Here is a 19579-nt window from a genome sequence, read left to right on the forward strand (position 1 = left end):
GGCATGACTGAACCACTAACTATATTAAAGTATAAGCATTTAAATGATAAAGTTTTCTTTTTTAGCAGCTTTATTGACGTATAATTGATAAAAAACTGTGCATATTTAATATGTGCAATTTAATATGTGCAATTTGATAGGTTTGGGCATATGAAAACATCCATCATTGCAATCATATCCATCATAGACATACTCAACAGCTCCTAGAGTTTCTTTGCATATCTCCCACTTTTTTTTTTTTTAGTAAAATACTTTACAGGTTACTCTCTTAACAAATCTTGAAAAGCACAATGCCATGTTAACTAAAGACACTGTCATACAGCAGATCTCTAGAACTTACTTATCTAACATAGCTGAAACGTTAGACATTCTGAACAATTGTTACCTGTTTCCCTCAACCTCCAGTTCCTGGAAAACACTATTGTATTCTTTGCTTCTATGAGTTTGAATTGATGCTTTTGAACTGGTGTTGGAGAAGATTCTTGAGAGTTCTTTGGACTGCAAAGAGATCAAACCACTTAATCCTAAATGAAATAAGTCCTGAATATTCATTGGAAGGACTGATGCTGAAGCTGAAGCTCCAATACTTTGGCCACCTGATGTGAAGAACTGACTCATTTGAAAATACGCTGATGCTGGGAAAGATTGAAGGCAGGAGAAGAAGGGGATGACAGAGGATGAGATGGTTGGATGGCATCACCAACTCAATGGACATGAGTTTGAGTAAACTCCAGGATTTGGTGATGGACAGGGAGGCCTGGCGTGCTGCCGTCCATGGGGTTGCAAAGAGCCAGACATGACTGAGTGACTGAACTGAACAGGCATATGAAAAGATGTTCAATACCACTAAACAACAGGTAACTACAAAAACTACAATGTGACATCATCTCACAGCCATTAGAATGGCCATGATCAACAGAAGAGACAATAAGAAATGTTGGGGAAGATGTGGAGAAATTAGAGCCCTTGTACATTATTGGTTATGAGAAATGGTGCAGCCATTATGGGAAGAAGTATGAAAGGTAATTAAAAAATTAAAAGTAGAATTGCCATTTGATTAGGTGACCCTTTTGAATATTTATCCAAATGAATTGAAATCAGGATCTTCAAGATACATTTTTACTCCCATTGTCCATTGCAGCATTATTCACACAAGCCAAGAAGTAAAGATCTAAATGTCTATTCATGTATGAATGAATGAACAAAACATGGTATATACATACAATGGAATATCACTTGGTCTTACAAACAAGGGAATTCTGTCATATGCTACAAAAACATGGATAACTTAATTAAATGGAATAAGCCAGTCACAGAAGGACAAATACTACATGAATGCACTTTTTTGAGTTCTCAGAGCAGACAAACTCATAGAAGCAGAAAGTAGAATGGTGGTTGCCAGCAGCTGGCAGCAGGAATTTGGGGGAGATGCTGTTTAATGGGTTTAGAGTTTCAGTCATGCAAGGTGAAAAAATTCTAGAGGTTTGCTGTATAATACTCTGCATCTAAAATTGCATTGTACTATATTCCTTAAGAAATGTTAAGAGGTTAGGTTTCATGTCATGTACTATTTATTATGCAGAAAGTCAGATATAAGATTACTGAATGAAAATAACATTATTGTATTTTGCTCCTTTTTCACAGTACTTTGGATAATTTTAGGCCTGTGCTAGGTACTACATGGATACTACAGAGCTCTTAGAGTTTATAAAACATGTCAGTGCTGCCATATTTTATTAGGTTGGCCAAAATGTTCATTTGGGATTTCCATAACATCTTATGTCAGATGTTGTTGATGTTGACCTCTAACATCTTATGGAAAAACCCAAATGAACCTTTTGACCAACCAGTAGCCATAGATCTAGAGATGAAAAGAAATTAATTTCAGGTCTACAGTGGCGCTAATGGTAAAGAACCTGCCTGCTAACTCAGGAGATGTAAGAGATGTGGGTTTGATCACTGGGTCAGGAAGATCCCCTGGAGAAGAGAATGGTAACCCACTTCAGTATTCTTGCCTAGATAATCCCATGGACAGAGGACCCTGGTGGGCTATAGTCCATGGGGTCAAAAAGAGTCAGACACAACTGAAGTGACTTAACACATATGCAGTCAACTCTAAAACTGTAGTTTTTCCTTCAAGCTTTGTACTTTTTCTACTGTACCATCAATATCTTCTTTTCTAAATTGCTTTAAATGAGGCAGTCTAATTCTCCAACTGGTAAAATTAAAGCATTCTGGTGCTACTTTTGGCATCAATTACTAGCTTCAGAAATTGCAAAGAAAAGAAGGTGCAAAGAAAAATAGAAATGAGATTATAGTCTTATACAGTAGTATGAATAAGAAACTACTTAAATTCAGAGGGAATGATTGTGTGTGTGTGTATTTGTGGGGACTGGTAGAAGGAGTTTGAATCTAGAAAATTAAAACATGTAAATTAATTATAAAGATATCTTTCTTTGGTTTCCTTAGGACAGGGAAAGCATAAAAAGTGTTCATGTGAAACATTATGAAAAAATTCCCATAGTTGCTGATCATTAAAACTTAATCAGATGGGAGATTGTGTTAGATAACAAGTATGACTTTTGTTTTTAAGAAATATGATCAGTAGAGGAAAAAACTAGCTTTTGATGTTGAATTTTCAGTACTGCTTGGCAGTAATGATGATATTATTTGATATATCCCTCTGATTTTTCTTTATGTCTTAGAAGAAAGATTAAATGATTTCAAGTCCTTCTCTCATATTTTCTCAAATATATCCACAAACTAGGCTAAAGAATGGGAAATGTTTCTGGAAGGAAGAGACCCTTCAGGCAAAACTTTTGAGACTGATTTTTTTTCTCATGTACTATAACAGTAAATCTTATGAGACTTATGTCCACATAAGGACTTGTGTCCTTTTAATATGAAAACATTTCTTTTTCCAAAGCTGAATAATATTCCACTGTGTATATATACACCACCATTTGTGACTACATGGATGAAGCTGGGGGACACTGTGCTAAGTGAAGTAAGCCAGAAACAGAAAGAAAAATACTGCACAATCTTACTTTTATGTGAAATCTAAGACAGCCAAATTCATAGAAGCAGAGATTAGAATGGTGGTCCCCAGAGGTGGGGAGGTGGGGTAAGTGGGTGACTGTTGGTCAGTGTCCAAAGTGGCAGTGATGTAGGAAAACACAGCTTCAGAGACCTAAAATACAGCAGGATGACTAGAGTTAGTAATAATACTGTGTTGTAGGGCTACCCTCATGGCTCAGAGGTAAAAGGAATCTGCCTGCATGAGACGCGACTTTGATCCCTGGTCTGGGCTGATCCCACAAGCCACGGAGCAAGTAAGCCCATGTGCCACAACTACTGAGCCTGTGCTCTAGAACCTGGGAACCACAACTACTGGGCCCATGTGCTTGGCAACAAGAGAAGCCACCGCAATGAGAAGCCCACACACCGCAGCTAGAGAGTAGGCCCTATTCCCGCAACTAGAGAAAAGCCCGTGCAGCAATGAAGACCCAGCACAGCTATAAATAAATAGATAAAATACTACTGTATTGTATACTAAAATCTTGCAGAGAGTGGATTTCAGATGCTCTCATCACTACACCGGAGAAGGCAATGGCACCCCACTCCAGTACTCTTGCCTGGAAAATCCCATGGATGGAGGAGCCTGGTAGGCTGCAGTCCATGGGGTCGTGAAGAGTTGGACACGACTGAGCGACTTCACTTTCACTTTTCACTTTCATGCGTTGGAGAAGGAAATGGCAACCCACTCCAGTGTTCTTGCCTGGAGAAGCCCAGCGACTGGGGAGCCTGGTGGGCTGCCGTCTATGGGGTCGCACAGAGTTGGGCATGACTGAAGCGACTTAGCAGCAGCAGCAGCATCACTACACACACAACAGTGACTATGTTCAGTTCAGTTCAGCTGCTCAGTTGTGTCCGACTCTTTGCGACCCCATGGACGGCAGCACGCCTGTCCATCACCAGCTCCTGGAGTTTACTCAAATTCATGTCCATTGAGTCGGTAATGCCATCCAACCATCTCATCCTCTGTCATCCCCTCCTCCTCCTGCCTTCAATCTTTCCCAGCATCAGGGTCTTTTCAAATGAGTCAGCTCTTCACATCATAACTATGTAAGGAGATGGATGTGTTACTTAGTTTGACTGTAGTAATCATTTCACTGTATATATCAAAACATCATATTTCATACCTTAAAAATTATATTAAAAATAAATGAATAATGGGAAAAGTACTCTTTTTGCATTCATATTGAAGGAGAGCCCCTGGTATTCTGAATATTGTAGACCATGACTAAGCCTTAACTGCCTATGGAGGGACAGAATTAAGAAGAGGGACCATGTTTTTCTGATACTACTTCCCTGTCCACTGTTGTTCCTAAAGCAGGGGAATGATTTCCAGACTCTCTACCAGATGCCTGAAATGTTATCCTCAACAACACTCTGTTAAGAGTCTCTTTGGCATTATGTAGCTGCTGTGTTCCCAACAAACTGGGCTTCCTGCAGGATTAGCTTTGCTTAAATAAACAGGTTAGCCTTGGCACATGAGGCACAGAATATCACAGAACATATGGGCAATAGCAAAGCATGTTACTTAGTAAATAAGTAGCACACAAAGATGGAAATAGAACAGACAGAAAAGTAAAAAATAAAAATATTAGGACTTGCTGAAATAGATGTGCATTTATATGTACACCTATATTAACATATATCAATATCTTCATACATTTAGGAGATAAGAAAAATAGTTTTTTTTTCCTCTTAATGACAAGGAAGTGGTCCAGATGTGTGCATTCATCTCTGATTTGAATGAAAGATGTGAATATATTTTCAGGAATAAAGCATATTTTATCTCAAAGAGCACTGCCTTATCATTCATACATTTATACTAGGGAAAATGCATCAAACTTCCACTTAAAATTCAGTATATGTGGTAGAAATTGTAGAATTGATCATCAGAAATTTCAGCAGATTGTAAATTTTTCATTTGAATTGGTACATGCTATTTCTGGTCATTATAGCCACCTCCTCTTCTCTGCCATTTTTATTTTTTAACAGGAAAAAGATTGGTGCAGGAATAGCTGAGTGAATTATTCAGAAAGAATGTCTACTAGGCAGACTTTTTACGAGCATATCTATAAGGTCACATCATAGAACAAAAACCAAAGTTCGAAAACAAGAGTTTCTGTGACCAAGAATACACATATCTTTGGAAGGCCTGATTGTCTAAAAATATTGTTTTTCATTTATTGACAGTTCACATGTTATCACTGACAATTTTGTCAATGGTCCAAGTGATGAAAAAGTGCACTGCCATTGTATCTCACCACAAAACTATGCACTTGTCAGATATTCAATATAAACTTGAATGAGAAATATTCTCATCAGAAAATATTTTTAGTGTAATAGATAAAAGTGAAACCACATAAATTGTGTTTTTTAAAAAAGCAAAACTGACTGGCATTGGTCTACTTCAGGCCTTCCCTGGTGGCTCAGATGGTAAGAATCCACCTGCAATGAGGGAGACCTGGGTTCAGTCCCTGGGTTGGGAAGATCCCCTGGAGAAGGGAACAGCTACCCACTTCAGTATTCTTGCCTGGAGAATTCCATGGACAGAAAAGCCTGGCAGGCTATAGTCCCTGGGATCGCAAAGATATACTTCAGGGCTTCCCTGATGACTCAAAGGATAAAGAATCCACCTGTGATGCAGGAGATACAGGAGCCGTGGGTTTGATCCCTGAATTGGGAAGATGTCCTGGAGAAGGAAATGGCAGCCCACTCCAGCATTCTTGCTGAAAAATCCCATGGACAGAAGAGCCTGGCAGGCTATTGTCCAAAGGGTCACAAAGAGCTGGACATAACTGAACACGAGCACAATCAGGCATGGTATACTTCAGCGAGATACAAGTAGAAGATGTTTGAGTATAGTTTGCAGGAAAATTGAGCTTTCTAGTAAAAGGTGCAAATATAACTAGTAGTGCCTTTAGCCCTTCCTCCCAGTTTGAAGACCTGTGTGACTTCAAACTGTGTGACTGTGAAGAAAAAGTTGAAAAATTGCAGAGAAGTCAGTCCTGACATTTTTGAGCTGCTGAACCAAAGAGAGAGATCCCCTAACTTCAGAGAGTCTGAAATGTGAGAAAAATAAACCGTATATTTTAATGCCACTATTAGGCTTTATCTTGCTTACACTTTAATGCATTTCTGATTGATACAGTGACATATGAACAAAAGTTGCCAGTTCAATGGAACACACTGAAAATGTATTAAAGAGGGAAGAGGTTTTTTGATAAAACAGCATCTTGAAAAGACCAGAAAGCATATAACTAAATAACAGTTTTTTTTTTTTTAAAGAAAAGAATGAACTAAAAGGATAATGGAATAGACATCCCTGCTCTTCAGGATTTTGGGCTTCATGTTCATCAACTATAAAATGAAACGGGCTCAGACTAAATGACCTTCCAAGTTCCCTTTATTTCTATAACTCTGTGATTATAATAATAGCTCTATTCTTTCTCTGAGCCTGGACGTTGTATAAACATAGGGGCATTGATTCTTGGATGTGAGGAAGAAAGTGTATATGGCCTCAGTTTTCTCCATAAAATCAATGCAGGCTGAACAGAGGGGTCGCTGAGCACCAGTGAAGGTTAGGTTGAAGTTGTACGACATGAATTATTCAGGCACTAAGACTGTAGTGTTCTGGTCTTCCTGCAGAAGCGCTCTTCAAGGAGGACCAGAAGTAGAGGGGTGAGCCGCATAGGGGATTCTCTGACAACGTGGGTGTAAAAAAATCAAAGTGCAGGATGGAATGATATGTGTACAACAAAAATAAAATATCAGAATTGTCTATGAGCAATGTCTACAGTTTTTAAAAAAAGCAAATTATTTGACACTTAACAATATCAAAAGTAAGAAAAGTTTATTATATATTTTACAGTTCTTGTAAGCATTAAGATGAATGAGGAAAGGATAGGTAATGTAGTATTTACAGATGTTATTTATTTAACACAAGTATCTACATTGCTTACCAAGGCACAATGATGTTGACAAGAAGAATGCAAAGGTAATTGATTCTATTTTTACTTCTCTTTTCTCTACTAAAGAAAATTTTCAAAAAAAAAAAAGTTTAAATTCTATATCAACAAAAATAATCAAATAGCAGGATCACATAAAATATACTCACAGTGTTTAACCACTTGATTCCTCCGTTTTCTAAGTCCAGGTTCAGTATATGGGAAGAGTCTGAGGTTTTAAAGATGGGTTCTCAGAAACTCTTGAAACCTGAGAGATTATGGTAAATGGAAGTACTGTTTAGATACTGGAACGAACTAAATGTTCTAATTTATAAAATTATAAACTCAAATTGGAAGTCTTATAAAAATCATCAAACTCTATGAGGAAAATGCAAATTAGGAAAACTTGAGATCAGTGAGTGAGTTTAACTCAGATGACCATTATATATGCTACTGTGGGCAGGAATCCCTTAGAAGAAATGAAGTAGCCATCATGGTCAACAGGAGAGTCCGAAATGCAGTACTTCGATGCAATCTCAAAAACGACAGAATGATCTCTGTTCATTTCCAAGGCAAACCATTCAATATCACAGTAATCCAAGTCTATGCCCCAACCAGTAATGCTGAAGAAGCTGAAGTTGAATGGTTCTATGTAGACCTACAAGACCTTTTAGAACTAACACCCAAAAAAGATGTCCTTTTCATTATAGGGGACTGGAATGCAAAAGTAGGAAGTCAAGAAACACCTGGAGTAACAGGCAAATTTGGCCTTGGAATACGGAAGGAAGCAGGGCAAAGGCTAATAGAGTTTTGCCAAGAGAACACACTGGTCATAGCAAACACCGTCTTCCAACAACACAAGAGAAGACTCTACACATGGACATCACCAGATGGTCAACACTGAAATCAGATTGATTATATTCTTTGCAGCCAAAGATGGAGAAGCTCTATACAGTCAGCAAAAACAAGACCGGGAGCTGACTGTGGCTCAGATCATGAACTCCTTATTGCCAAATTCAGACTTAAATTGAAGAAAGTAGGGAAAACCACTAGACCATTCAGAAAGTGAAAGTGAGGTCGCTCAGTCGTCTCTGACTCTTTGCGACCCCATGGACTGTAGCCTATCAGGTTCCTCTGTCCATGGGATTTTCCAGGCAAGAGTGCTGAAGTGGATTGCCATTTCCTTCTCCAGGGGATCTTCCCGACCCAGGAATTGAACCCTGATCTTCTGCATTGCAGGCAGACACTTTACCATCTGAGCCACCAGGGAATCCCTGACCATTCAGGTATGACCTAAATCAAAACCCTTATGATTATACAGTGGAAGTGAGAAATAGATTTAAGGGATTAGATTTGATAGATAGAGTGCCTGATGAACTGTGGATGGAGATTTGTGACATTGTACAGGAGACAGGGATCAAGACCATCCCCATGGAAAAGAAATGGAAAAAGGCAAAATAGCTGTCTGGGGAGGTCTTACAAATAGCTGTGAAAAGAGAAGTGAAAAGCAAAGAGAAACAGAAACACATAAGCATCTGAATGCAGAGTTCCAAAGAATAGCAAGGAGAGATAAGAAAGCCTTCCTCAGCGATCAATGCAAAGAAATAGAGGAAAACAACAGAATGGGAAAGACTAGAGATCTCTTCAATAAAATTAGAGATACCAAGGGAATATTTCATGCAAAGATGGGCTCGATAAAGGACAGAAATGATATGGACCTAACAGAAGCAGAAGATATTAAGAAGAGGTGGCAAGAATGCACAAAAGAACTGTACAAAAAAGATCTTCACGACCCAGATAATTACGATGGTGTGATCACTCACCTAGAGCCAGACATCCTGGAATGTGAAGTCAAGTGGGCCTTAGAAAGCATCACTACGAACAAAGCTAATGGAGGTGATGGAATTCCAGTTGAGCTGTTTCAAATCCTGAAAGATGATGCTGTGAAAGTGCTGCATTCAATATGCTAGCAAATCTGGAAAACTCAGCAGTGGCCACAGGACTGGAAAAGGTCAGTTTTCATTCCAATTCCAAAGAAAGGCAATGCCAAAGAATGCTCAAACTACTGCACAACTGCACTCATCTCACATGCTAGTAAAATAATGCTCAAAATTCTCCAAGCCAGGCTTCAGCAATACGTGACCATGAACTTCCAGGTGTTCAAGCTGGTTTTAGAAAAGGCAGAGGAACCAGAGATCAAATTGCCAGCATCCATTGGATCATCAAAAAAGCAAAAGTGTTCCAGAAAAACATCCATTTCTGCTTTATTGACTGTTCCAAAGCCTTTGACTGTGTAGATCACAATAACCTGTGGAAAATTCTGAAAGAGATGGGACCAGCCTCAATTCTGACCTTGAGAAACCTGTATGCAGGTTAGGAAGCAACAGTTGGAACTGGACATGGAACAACCGACTGGTTCTAAATAGGACAAGGAGTATGTCAAGGCTGTATATTGTCACCCTGCTTATTTAACTTATATTCAGAGTACATCATGAGAAACACTGGGCTGGAAGAAGCACAAGCTGGAATCAAGATTGTCGGGAGAAATATCAATAACCTCAGATATGCAGATGACACCACCCTTATGGCAGAAAGTGAAGAGGAACTCAAAAGCCTCTTGATGAAAATGAAAGAGGAGAGTGAAAAAGTTGGCTTAAAGCTCAACATTCAGAAAACTAAGATCATGGCATCTGGTCCCATCACTTCATGGGAAATAGATGGGGAAACAGTGAAAACAGTGTCAGACTATTTTGAGTGGGGGCTCCAAAATCACTGCAGATGGTGATTGCAGCCATGAAATTAAAAGACGCTTACTCCTTGGAAGGAAAGTTATGACCAACCTAGATAGCATATTGAAAAGCAGAGACATTACTTTGCCAACAAAGGTCCATCTAGTCAAGGCTATCTTTTTCCCAGTGGTCATGTATGGATGTGAAAGTTGGACAGTGAAGAAAGCTGAGCACCGAAGAATTGATGTTTTGAACTGTGGTTTTGGCGAAGACTCTTGAGAGTTCCTTGGACTGCAAGGAGATCCAACCAGTCCATTCTGAAGGAGATCAGCCCTGGGTGTTCTTTGGAAGGACTGATGCTAAAGCTGAAACTCCAATACTTTGGCCATGTGATGCGAAGAGTTGACTCATTGGAAAAGACTCTGATGCTGGGAGGGATTGAGGGCAGGAAGAGAAGGGGACGACAGAGGATGAGATGGCTCGATGGCATCACCAACTCGATGGACATGAGTTTGAGTGAACTCCAGGAGTTGGTGATTGGCAGGGAGGCCTGGTGTGCTGCAATTCATGGGGTAGCAGAGTCAGACATGACTGAGCAATTGAACTGAACTGAACTCTGATCAATACCCACCAATATTACACAATGTCTTATCCTATAATTGAGGTGAAAGCAAATGGAAAGTGAAGAAGTGAAGATGAAAAGCTGTCATGGGCTCACTAAGAACAAGTCATTTCAAATTAATCCACTTATATTTTACCGATACAAATTCTACTCGACTGATACACCACTGGTCTAGTGGTATAATACAGGATCTCCAAATTCTACTGGATTGATAAATTAGCATTAATCCAAATATTTGGCTAAGGTTTATTGAGGGTATGCTCTGTGAGAACATGGTGCTAATTTTGAAGTGTGCAAATGTTAGTCATCCAGTCACATCTGACACTTTGAAACCCTCTGGACTGTAAACAGCCAGGCTCCTCTGTTCATGGAATTTTCTCGGCAAGAAGAATACTGGTGTGGATAGCCATTGCCTTCTGCAGGGTATCTTCCCAGCCCAGAGATTGAACCTGGGTTTCCTGCATTGCAGGCAGATTCTTTACTGTCTGAGCCACCAGGGAAGCCCTCAAACAGAAACCAGTGAAACTGGTACTCTGTCAGGCTCCTCTCTACATGGGATTATCCAGACAAGAATACTGGAGTGGGTAGCCATTCCCTTCTCCAAGGAATCTTCTCAACCCAGGGATTGAACCCAGGTCTCCCACATTGCAGACAGATTCTTTACCATCCAAGCTACTAGCGCTAGTTTTGAGTAATAATTAATATCACCAATTCTGCTATTAACATTTCACTACACTGTAAAGATAGCTACATGCAGAGAGCACTAAACATGAATTTTTGCAGAAGTAAAATGTCACTATAAGGAATAGAAGGCTAACTTTGATTGGAGTGATTATGGAAGGCTGTAAAGTGGTCAGTAGTACAGAAAACTGAGTTTTGAAGAAAAGGACCTACCACCATTTAGTATTAGTACTATTTCTATCGCCATCTGCTGCTACTCTTTGAATTATGGGCCCCAGCCTATTGTCCCCAGCCCATAAAGGCCATGCCGAAAGGCCTTACATGCGTGCTTTCAGGTGATGAATCCACTTTGCTCTTCAGGTATTGAGTTGAATGTCAGTCGTTGTACTTGTTATGGCTTCTGGAAGAGGCTAAGAGTCAGTGACTAAGTCATCTTTAAAGACTAGAAGGCCTATAATGACCTGGAAAACAGGAGACTTTGGGGGAAAATCTACCCAGATAGAATTCCTGGCTTTCTACTAATAGCTTTGCAGGGAGTTTTCAGGACAGGGCAAGGTCTGCTGCAGGGAAAGCTGAACACTTGATGAAATTATAACTTGTAAACTCTGACAAGTTATTCTGAAACACATGTTCCTTATTTAAAGAGTATCACATAATTTCATTCAAATGGGCCAAAGAGAGCAATTCCCCTCTGATTAGAAGGATCAACTCAAGACAGTATAAGTTGCTATTAATAGAATGCTCCATGTCTCAATGCAACTGAAGCCACAGGGGTGTCTGAAGGACATGGCCCATGGAACTGTACTCCTTATCCTATCTCAGTAGGAAGAGGGTTTCAAGAAAGTTGACGGCATCTTTGGTGGGTCTCCCTAGGAAGGGCCCATTTTGAAATGCAACATGGCTGAGGGGTTGAGCTTGCTTTTTATGTAGAGAAGATGAGTGTGGTTATACTATGTCATCAACTCTCTTGCTCTACTGAAAAGAATTACTGGGATCCTAGGACTCTGTCTGAAACCACATAGGATGAGAACAATCAGACTGACCACTTAGCAAAAATAATATTAGGGGACAGCGTAAATGATTCAGAGGACAAGAAGAAAAGGATCAAGGGGGTGAGGTGGGGAGAAGGCAGTGGCAAGTCCTTGCTGAACTGATCTCCCCAAGTATGAACTGGCTTACGTTCCTCATTGGTAGGTAGTACACAGTTTATACCAATGCAGATAGGATGTGGGGTTATAGATTCAGCTTAAGCTTCTTCTTTGGTGTGTCTTTCACAGATTGTAGGCTCCTTAGCTCAGCACTATACTTATAAATTCAGATTCCAAAACTTTTTAGAAGGTGTCATGTCGTGTCTTTAGGAGAAAATTTGATTTTGTGTGTATGTGTGTAAAGGAGTTGAATCCTGATAAGGTTCCTTGTTTTTCTTTGAGAACACACACACACACACATTCCTAGTCCATCCTTTCCTTTAGAGAATCTCTGCTTTTTGTAGAAGTGTTAGGTCAAATGCCCTGTGTATTTAAGGGTAATCAAGCCATTTCATTAATGAAATTATCAAACACCCCAAGGTTGCAAAAGCTGTCATTAGTTCACATCAGTCAGTCAGTCATTTCAGCTGCTCAGCTGTGTCCAGCTCTTGGAGAACCCATGGACTGCAGCATGCCAGGCTTCCCTGTCCATTACCAACTCCTGGAGCTTGCTCAAACTCATGTCCATCGCGTCTGTGATGCCATCCAACCATCTCATCCTCTGTCGTCCCTTTCTCCTCTCACCTTCAATCTTTCCCAGCATCAGGGTCTTTTCCAGTGAGTTGGTTTTTGGCATTAGGTGGCCAGTGTATTGGAGTTTCAGCTCCAGCATCAGTCCTTCCAGTGAATATTCAGGACTGATTTCCTTTAGGATGGACTGGCTGGATCTCCTTGCAATCAAAGGGACTCTCAAGAGTCTTCTCCAATACCACAGTTGAAAAGCATCAATTCTTTGGCCCTCAGCTTTCTTTATAGTCCAACTCTCACACCCATACTTGACTACTGGAAAAACCATAGCCTTGACTAAACAGACCTTTGTTGGCAAAGTGATGTCTCTGCTTTTTAATATGCTGTCTAGGTTGGTCATAGCTTTTCTTCTAAGGAGCAAGCGTCTTTTAATTTCATGGCTGCAGTCACCATCTGCAGTGAATTTGGAGCCCCCCAAATATAAGGTCTCTCACTGTTTCCATTGTTTCCCCACCTATTTACCATGAAGAGATGGGACTGGATGCCATGATCTTCGTTTTCTGAATGTTGAGTTTTAAGCCAACTCTTTTCACTCTCCTCTTTGACTTTCATTAGCTCACATTCCATCCTGATTTTCATTTTCTTCTTTTCTCGTTTTGGGAAATGTCTCTTATTTTTTGTATTGCACTTATTGTGCGTGCGTGCTCACTTGCTCAGTCATGTCCAACTCTTTTGACCCTATGGATTGTAGGTCTCCAGGATCCTCTGTCCATGGGATTTTCCACGTAAGAATACTAGAGTGGATTGCCATTTTTTTCTCCAGGAGATCTTCCCAACTCAGGGATTGAACCCACGTCTCCTGTGTCCCCTGCATTGGCAGGCAGGTTCTTGCTACTGCACTACTTGGAAAGCCAATGTACTTATTAGGAGATTTGTAATGTTTATTTTTAGCAGTTTTGTACTGATAGGATTTTTTTTCAGAATAACTATTCCAAAATGCTGCTGCAAGGGGCAGTCTCTAATACATTATTTAAAATAGTTTTATTGAAGTGTAACATACATGTAAAATACATTGATATTATATACATGTAGAAAAATGTACATGTCATAAGTGTACTACTGAATGAAAAGTCAGAAAATGAACTTAACCATGTGCAATCACCCAGATCAGTTACTGGAACATTAGTAGCCTCCAGAATTTCACTTCGTGCCCCTTATAACCACAACCTTCTTCCTCTACCCAAAGATCACTAGAGAATTGGTTTCTAACACTATAGATGATTTTTTCCCATGAATTTGAATATGATCATACTATATGAATTATATTGTGCTTGGATTCCTTTCAGTACTTCAGTCGCTCAGTCATGCCCGACTCTTTGCGACCATTTACAAGAATTATTCATTTTGTTCCATGTGGTTGTATTGATTAATTTGCATTGCTGTTGTTTCTATTGTATGAATATATTTATTCACAATATATCTACTTTACTACTGTTAAAGGGCATTTGAGTCATTCAGAGTTTTTATCATTTAAAGTAATGCTGCTATGAACATTGTTTACATGACATTTGGATGTGTGTGAGTGTATTGCTGTTAGGAAATGCTTAAAAAGAAATGTGAAAATACTGTCACAAAGTGTCTAATGTTTGGTGTTAGTAGGTAATGCCAAACAATTTCCCTAAATGTTTATATAAATTCACAGTGTGATCTGAAATAAAAGAGTTCCTTTGGCTTCATATTTGCCAACAGTTAGTGATTCAGTTAAAATATCTTTTAGCTAATTTGTTGGGTGTGTTTTGGTATCCTACTACAGTTATAATGTGCATTTCCCCGATGTCTAAATAAATTGAACAATTTTCAATTTATTGGATGTTTATTGGATGTTTCATATTATTGCCTTTTTAGGTTTCTAATTTAAGTGGTCTGTTCATTTTTTATTAAGTTGTTTTCCCCTTACTTAGTGATTTAAGACTTTATAGTTAGTGCCTTTCAGTTTAAGAACTTGCCCTATTCCTACGGCATGACAATATCTTATAATCTAGATTCTAGTTTTATCTTTTTGTGGTCATATATAACATTGATCTGCTATTGATTTCTATACATGTAAATTTCCTTCTTTAGTGGTTTGCTAATAATTTAATTTTGTTTTTGGCATGAATTTATGTTTTATCACTTTTTCTGCACCTACTGGGGTGGTCACATTTTTTTTCCTTTATTCTTATAATGTTGCAAACATTATAAGAGTTTTGAAGAAAAGGACCTACCACCATTTAGTATTAGTACTATAATGTTGCAATTAGTACATAATGTTGCAAACATTATAAGAGTTTTTTAAATATTAAAACTCCATACTATTCTTGGAATAAATCCAATTTTGGTTATAACGTATATTCTTGTATTAGTGGATTTGATTTTCTGGTATTTTGTTTAATATTTCTATCTATGTTCAGTTAAGTCTTTGTATCCAGATTCTGCTGAAATTTTAAAATAAATTGAGAAGTATTCTATCCTTTAATTTTTTTTTTCCTCAGAAGGGTTTGTGCAGGAGTTGAACTACGCCTGTTAGTAGAATTCACTGATTAAATAATTTTGGCCTAGAGTTTTATTTGTGGAAATTTGTGTTAAATTTCCACAAAATTTAACATAAAATTTTAAATTGTGTTAAATATTGGACTGTTTCAATTTTCTATTTTGGGGCTAGCGTCTTTAAATTTTATTTTCTTGGAATTTTCTCATTTTACCTAAAACTTCAAGTTTTGGGGAATATATTGATATTATTATACATACAACCTCTACTTGTTTTCTAATGTCTATAGATGCTGGTGATATTTACATCCTTAATGTTTGTTGCTTTCTTTTCTCTTTAAAGTTTTGCTAGAAGTTTATTAATTTTAAAATTCCATTTAAAACACCGAATTTTGCTTTTGTTGATAGACTCTTTTGAAACGGTTATAATGATTTCATTGATGATTTCTTTTATTATTTTCTTCTTTCTTTGGAAGGAATTTGACTTATTTAACATTTTCTAATTTCCTGAGATGGATGATTGAAGTTTTTTGATTATCTATTGCCTTGTAACCAGTAACTCCAAAACTTAGTGGCTTGAAAAATCAGTTAATTGTCACTGCTTAAATCCGTGGTGGCTCAGAGGGTAAAGCGTCTGCCTGCAATGTGGGAGACCTGGGTTCGATGCCTGGGTTGGGAAAATCCCCTGGAGGAGGAAATGGCAACCCACTCCAGTATTCTTGCCGGGAGAACGCCACAGAAGGAGGAGCCTGGTTGGCTACAGTCCACGGGGTCGTAAAGAGTCGGACACGACTGAGTGACTTCATTCACTCACTCACTGCTCTGTTAGTTGGCAGGGCTTAACTGGAGTCTTTTCTGCCACTACAGATAGCACCTGGGGCAGGAGTCATCTGAAGGGTTACCTGGGAGGGTCATTTAAGTATCTTCTTGATGTACGTGTCTGACAACCCATATTGGGATGGTTGGCACACTAGGGGGCTTGTGGCACATCACCCTTGCCCCACGCTGCCTCTTCATTGTAGTTGCCTTGGGCTTGCTCAGAGCATGGTGGTCTCTATAGCTAAACTTTTTACACAATGGCTGGCTTGCCTCAGCGTGAGCAAGCTAAAAGAAAGAGATGGAAGAGTTATCGGAGAGCATGTAGAAGCATGCTCTCTGAAGACTTTTCTTGTAAAAAAAAAAAAAAGTAGAAGCTAAAAGATTTTCCATGACCTGAGCTCAGAAATTATGCACATTCACGTCTGCTGCATTCTGCTGGTGAAAAGTGAGCCAAAGGGCAAGTCTAAATTCAAGGGCAGGGACCACACAAACTTGTGAATATCCGGTAGCATTTGTTTCAATGTGGAGCCATCTCTGGATTAAGGCTACCACACTTTGTTTAGTAAGTACATTTTCTAATGTGTTTATTAAAAGACAAATTTCTTTATAAGCACAGCCTTTCTATATTCTTCAAGTCTGATATATTGAATTTGCATAAACATTCAGTTAAAAATACTTTCTAATTTCCATTGTGGTTTCTGCCATAACTCACAGGTTATTTAGAAATGTGCTTGTTAACTTCTAAATATATGGAGATTTATAGTTCCTTATTTTTTGTTGATGTCTAACCTATTTCTCTGTGATCAGAGAGCACAGCCTATATAATTTAAAGTCTTTGTTTAAAATCTCAGAATTTGTTGATTATCATTAATATTCATGTGTATTTAAAAAGAATGTGTATTTGGCAATTTATAAATGGGTCGCTATATATAATTTAGTTGAATTTTGTGAATCATGCTATTCAAATCTTTTATATCCCTACTGAAATTTTGTTTCACTAAAAGGTCTCCTGATATCATGGTTTATTTAATCATTTTCCTCTTATGTTAGTTTTTGGTTTATATTTTCTGAATCATATTCGGTAATGCAAATTTAGGACTCTTTTCTCTTCCTATTAATTAAAACCTTTATCTTTAGGAAATGTCTTCTTTATCTCTAGAAATGTCTTTTGTTTTATCTCCAGAGACCTCATTGTGAGATTGGTTTATCCAGGGGTGGGCAGAGACCTAAATCCATTTGTCAATCATCTGCCTCTGTCTCATCACTGTGCATGTTTTTCCCATTTATTCCTGCCCAATGTTATCTACACTTGTTGAGTGAATTCTTTTCAGTTCTCTTTCTCACTTTTGAAGTTATTTTGAAAAATAAACCTTTCCTACATACTTCAAAAATAAGATCATGTGTTTTATTAATTTTTTAAATAAGTTTATTTAAAGAAATATGGTTGATTTTACAATATTGTGTTCATTTCTACTGTACAGTGAAGTGATTCAGTTATATATATTTATATACATATAAACCATAATGGAAAAGAACATGAAAAATTATATATATATTCCATTTATAAAATATATGATATTTCCCTGTGCTATACAGCAGGACCTTGTTGTGTGTTCACTCTATATATAATTGTTTGCATCTGCTAATCACAAACTTCTAATCCATCTCTTCCCCACTCTCCCTCCCCCTTGACAATGGCAAGTCTGTTCTCTACAGATTGTATATTTTAAATGATTGAAAACATTTTTATTTGCCTCTTAACAGGTTAAATATTCACCTGAAAATTCTCTTTAAATAAGTTTTCCCTTCATAGGTAGAAAAGGTAATTTTCTATCTACTTTTATTTCCATAAACATACAGTTTGAATTAAAGTATTATAAATTAGGTGTATGTCTTCTCAAAGTAATTAACTCAAACTGAAACTATAGACCCACAATCCACAATCTGAAACTGCAGTGAGCCATGTTTATGTGGTGAATGAAGTATTAAGCCCAGGTATTGCTTTTCCACAACTAAATTGTTAATAGAATCATTATCAAAAATGAAAAATGAAACCAAATAAAACTCAAAAAATGAAGTCCTAATGATTTGCCTAATACTCCTGATAAACATGAAATTATGAAGTCATAATAAGGCAGCCATTTCATTCCTGGTCAATGAGTTTCAGAGCTTATATGATCTTGAATATATTATGTCCATAGTCTATTTTTTTTTTTTGGTATTTCCTAATTGGGTGGTAGAAGATGCTGCTGTCATTTGAAATATGTTTCTATAGCATCCTAGAAAACTTAGTATATTTCAAGGATTTGTGAGCTCACATATTTTTAATAGGCAATTGTACACCTTTAACTTTATTTTCTTCTCCTCACCATAAATATTAGATGCTATAATTAAAGAAAGGCATAAAACTGCAGTGCAAAATAGATGGTGTGTCTCCCCAAAGTACAACTTTGAAAGAAAAAAAAACATCCTTGTAAAGCAACAGGAACGTACTCTGTGATTATGTGCTCTGGGGCAGTTACACAGCAAGCATGATGGGGATTACAAATTTGCTTGCTCTGGCAGGAAGGATATGCCTATTAACAGAAACCAGCTGTTCGGAAAAAAAGCCATGCCCAGAGTAGGGAAAGGATGTCTTAATTTAGCTCTGGGCCACATTTATTACTGCTGAAAAAAATTACAGCAACTATCTACTCTATTCAATTAATGACATTCTTGTGAATTTATGTAACACAAAGAAAATATTAAGAATAGTTCATCTAAAGTAAATCAATCTCTATGGTTTAGCAACTTCTTTCTTTCACCACATGATGTCTCTAGGCTTTCTAACTTGTTATTTTTCATCCAGGCCTATGCAAGGAGGGAATTTAATCAACTCAGTAGAAAATGTTTGCACTTTCTTCTTGGAGTGATCAACAGACCAGAGAGGTCACTTAGAGCCCTCGCAGAGCACTGAGGGGACCAGAGAATTGCATTTAGGGTTCACTGAGCATCAAATCTATTTTCTCGCTCGATAGCGTTTGTGCAAATAACTGGTCTCTTCCTAAATTTGAGTGAAGTCATGTTGTGGCTTTTAATACTACGGTTTTTGGAGATATTTAACTCAAAGATGTATAACAAAATGAACATAGATAGAAAAGGTCTAATTGGAATATGTAGAGTCTAGATGAAAAGCTCTTATTTGAAGCTCTGAGATGTTGGCTTTTCCACAACGACCTCTATTTATTTTGGCATCTAAGACTTCCCTGTAGCTCAGATGATAAAGAATCTGCCTACAACGCAGGAGACCTGGGTTCGATCCCTCGGTCAGGAAGATCTTCTGGAGAAGGAAATGGCAACCCACTCCAGTATTCTTGCCTGGAGAATTCCATGGACAGAGGAGCCTGGTGGGGTCCATAATCCATGGAGTTGCAAAGAGTCAGACATGATTGAGTGATTAACACACATAATATGAAGATTTTTATTGAG

The sequence above is a fragment of the Oryx dammah genome, unplaced genomic scaffold (assembly GCF_014754425.2).
Source record: "Oryx dammah isolate SB20612 unplaced genomic scaffold, SCBI_Odam_1.1 HiC_scaffold_18, whole genome shotgun sequence".
Classification (NCBI taxonomy): domain Eukaryota; kingdom Metazoa; phylum Chordata; class Mammalia; order Artiodactyla; family Bovidae; genus Oryx; species Oryx dammah.